This window comes from Culex quinquefasciatus, chromosome 1 (assembly GCF_015732765.1).
Source record: "Culex quinquefasciatus strain JHB chromosome 1, VPISU_Cqui_1.0_pri_paternal, whole genome shotgun sequence".
Lineage (NCBI taxonomy): Eukaryota > Metazoa > Arthropoda > Insecta > Diptera > Culicidae > Culex > Culex quinquefasciatus.
This window is the reverse complement of record NC_051861.1, coordinates 67,280,925-67,285,758: the sequence shown is the minus strand read 5'-3', so window position 1 is coordinate 67,285,758 and position 4,834 is coordinate 67,280,925.

Sequence of the window (4,834 nt, the reverse complement as noted above, 5' to 3'; positions counted from 1 at the left end):
TAAAGTTATGTTTTTCATTATTATTGAACGAAAAGAAAATAAGGCGTGTAACTTTAAAAAATTAACGGGTATTGTTTTTTTTTATTTTGATGAGTTTTTGTCCATTTATTCGATATGTCCAAAAAGAGCCACTATGCATACATTCCTCGGCATACATAGGCTGTTCATAAGAATGTTTCATTGAAAGAAATAAGTTCTTTGATTTTCACGGTATGCCCTGGTTTGTGTGCATTAGGGTGGTCCATATCCGGGTACCTCCTAAAATCAAAGATTGACCCATCACTACCCAAGCAGCATTTATTGTTGCCAAGCCTTACATGCAACTAATTCAAAACAATCCAAAATCGCTGTGGCAACATGTACGCAACACTCCTGGTGACAAAAAAAGCGCCCGACAACAACGCGATTGGCAACGATAGCCAGAAATATCTGTACTATAGTTGTGAACGTGTTGCGGCAATGTTTCCTATGCGGTGCTAATTTTTGTAGGAAAAATTGATGGTGTTGCAACAATGTAACAAATATGTTGCAAATATGTGCAAATATGAAATCAAACGTGCAGCCGAAATCAAGCCGAAATGATTTCAAGCGCAACAAACTTCTAAATAATCTCTGAATAAATATGTTTCCGTTTTGGTGTCGCTACAAAACAAAACTGGATAAGTCTGGAAAAATAAACCTGTCGCAGTTTTCGTCGTCAACACACAAAATTGGTTTTCTTCAATGTATAGAAGGTTTAGTCTTTGGCCATTTCAAGTTTACCGAGTAAAATTGCATTCTACTCATGATTTTTTCATGCGCCCTCAATCTTTTTAAAATTTGCTTTCTTATCTGGAGCAAATTTTGTATCAAAATTTTAAAAGCTGGCTAATATTTCTAAAAAAATTCTGGGCTTTAATACTAGCTACGTCAATTTTGTATCAAAAAATTATACAAATTGGGTTAAAATAGCTGAAAATTGATTGTATAAATATTTTTTTTACAATCTTCCATCATGTCGCTGTGTATGCATTCAGGAATCTTTAACACACATGTCGTGGCGGTCTCTAAGGCATGATTTCTACTCAAAAATTGACTGTATGGGGAGAAATTAACTGAGTGTCATCAAAATAGTGCCCAATTTGGTCAACTTCTCTCTAATAAATGTTCCGTAGATATTGTTGCCAGGAACTTATATACACACTCAACCCGGTGGTTCCCTCGGTTGGTCTTAGACTCAATTTTGATGGAAATGGGACGTAGAATCCATTTCCTTGATTAAAATAATGTTTCTACCTGTATTGCACAACAATCTTTTTTTTGTTTAAGGAATATTTATTGGATAATTTTGAATGAACTGTTTTTCCTGATCTCAGTGTCATTGAACCATATTAGGTAAAAATTGAACTTTTAATATTTATTTGCCAATGCTACAACGTTTTTACAACACAGCAAAAAATTGTATAAAAATGGAAGCCTGAAAATGGAATGCTTAAAAAAAGAATATGTAATATTACATCTGTTTTAGATGAATTGCTACTGAAAATTTACTCTAACACATTTTACTCTTCAAATCTTAAATATTTCGATGGAAGGTGTAATTTTTTCGTCTTCTTTGATTCAATATTGCACACAATAGATTTCGCACATCTACTTCGAAAGACTGCAAATTTGACAACTGTCAAATATTGTTGTTTGGAATGTTCAAAGTTAAGGGGAGCTTCTTCTGGTTCTGTTGGAAGAACTTGTCGTTCGCCGCGAGTTTGTGCCGTTCGGGAGTCCACTATGGGGTATTTCCATATAAGCGAGCGGCCAAAAATATTTTTTTTGCTTTTTTGTGACTTTTTTGTGTTGTTTGTACTTAGTATAATGAAAACAAATGAATTTTGATATTTTTCCAAAAAAAAGTTTAATTTTCGATTTTTTCATATATTTGAGGCCACATGCATTAAAGTGGTGAATTTTAATATTCTTGCTCTGTCTATTTGATGCACGGAATGGCGGTTTATGCTATGTTAAAGTTTCTGATTTACGTTCAATCTCCCTCCTCTTTTTCTTGAGTTTAAATCCACCTCTCTTTGAAGACCCCCATCCCCTCCAATTAAAATTTGATTTTTGCGGTGTTTTAGAATTTTAGACGGTTTATTTTATGGAACATTGTATGGATTCTCGTCCACGTTTTTGGTTGATCCACTTGCAAAATTCACGTTTTCCACGATAAATTCTTCTAAATCAAAATCACTATGTAACCGATTGTCTTTAGATTACTTAAAATATGAACTTCTTCTATGGGCTTTTGTATACCTCGTTTTGAAGCTACAGAACAGCATGCGTAGTTTTTCCTCTGTGGGTTTTTCCTGAGTTGATCATGTGATGGTTCTGCAATGTTGTAATTCTTACAAATATACTCGAAAGCAGTTCTCACGTTTTCAGAATAGTGCTTCGTTATATCGTACAGGGACACTACGGTATTATTATCCATACTTTCAAAAGAACACAACAACGAACTGATATGAATATTCGACGAATCGTTTCTGTAAAATACTTAGAATAGGAATTTCTAATTTTATTAAACGTACCTAAGTACCGTAAACTGGGGTGACTTTGATAGCCCGGGGTGACATTGATAGAAATTTGATTTGGCCACTATTTTTGATACATCAATGTAACAGTCACATTTTTGCATATATGTTCGATAATAAGCTTTCCCTTAATGCTTACATACTCAAAATTCTCAAAAATGTTTAAATATTAATTTGACGGGCATTTGAAAAACCTATCAAATCCCAAGTAGCACTCATAACTTGTCGACTGTTGAATAATAGTTAGACAGCTGTTTTGGATTAACATACGAGAAAAAATGTCAACGTTAGTTACATATCAGTTTGTTTCACTACTTGTATAACTGACTTATGTAACTCATGAGATGTGTGCTATACAAGTGTTAAAACACAGTCAACTTCACTCTTTTCCAACTTTTACACACAACATAGGCAATATGCAATCGCTCCTAACTTCATTCAATTTGCTGATTTTCACTATTAAAACAATTTATTTTGGAACACTTTTGATAGAAACTTACTTGCTCACTTCCTATTGAGCTATTTATCAATTTATTTCACTCGAAAACACTTTTTATGAGCTGTAATTGAACGTCAAAGTGCTGATATGCCAAGATGCTGTTTCCTCATTTGCAATGTTTTACTCGAAAACAGTTAGTTGAATAAAAACAATATTGCACTGTTTGTTTCACTGCTTATCTAACATTGTCATGTGACGGCATCTTCTAAAAATGGGCGTGGCCAACCATTCTATAAATAACCTTAGGTTTTCTCGCTTTGTTACACAAATGTTATCGGAGAATAGATTATATAACTGATGCTCAACATACATATTCAACTTGACATTGCGTATTGTTAGGTGGTGTAAATTTGTACATGAGGAATTTCGAGTTTCAAAAATGTTTATGTATTGAAGATTGCAATAGTTTTGATTGTTGACCGATTCATTTGTGAACATATCGCTGGTAAAAGCTACAAAAATTATCAGCTTATAGAGTTTATGATACAGAAAACAACAAATCAAAATCATTCAATATTACTCCGTGATACGGTAATCGAAATGACAGTTGAAACGGTTTGTTATAACAAAGTTATATAGTGGAGTTGTAAAGACTGATTTGAAGCAAACTTATATAACTTCAATTCCAATGACAGCCTTCGTTGGAATTAAGTTCTTTAGCTAATAAAACAGACAGCAGCCTTCTTATTGACGCTTGGGCCAGCTTGTTTACTATGAAGCCCCGCGGAGAGATGTGGAAGCGCGCCTGGACCTGCCGTGGAGATAACAACAAATCGTCGAAGTCATCGGATCGAATCTTGGGACAGAGGAAGTTCATCAAAAAAGGAAAATCTAAAAGTTCGCCATGCAGGGAATTTCGCACTAATCACATGCGCGCCATGATTGTTTTGCTTTTTTTAATTCAATTTCGAATTATTTTAAATGAATCTTGCAGAAACAAGCGTACTTTTTTAATTAGCTTCGTCGTTGACTAAAATTCTAATAAGGAACGTTTGTTTACATGTAAGTGAGTCGACGGTTAGATAGCTGTTTTCAATCTAACTTTCCTTTCCAGTGTGCGCTTTGATTTGACAGCACAGCCGTAAACCACGCCCCCTTTTTTTCGTCGAATCTCTTGTTAGATGGCACAGTGTTGTCAAATACAATTGTACAACTTACTCTGATAACTTGCATCTTTTTCTGGCAAGTTATACAACAGAAAAAAGTGCGCTTTTTCCAGTTCACAGGAGTTATAGAACAAGTTGTGACAACGAGGCGGATTGGTTATACAACCAGTTAGGAAATACGTTTATCTGACAAAGTGTGCTGCTTGGGAAGTCACCCCGGGCTATCAAAGTCACCCCAGTTTACGGTACCAACAAAGTCATGAATATCAAATCAATTTCAAAACATACATAGCAGGTACGTCATTTCTGCCTCCGCAGGTAAATAATGTGATTTTAACCAAGCGTATACGCGAAATCATTAATTTTCTTGCATGAATCAAAATGTTCAAAATGGCATAACTCAAAAAGTGCACATAAGTGCACTTTGAAATTTGGAGACAAGTTAGGACATGGTTCAAATTTTAAGCTGCAAAATTTTCAGATCGCACAAATGCACACAAAAAAAGTACTCCATTAACAAAGTCGAAAAAACTAAATTTTGAATAAAAATCCATCTTTTTGATTTTTATTATTTTTAGCCTATAAAAGTGTGTTTTGTAAAATGTTATTGAAAAGTTGAATCAATTACCTTTCTGAATATTTATAATGATGCAGGAAAAATACATAAA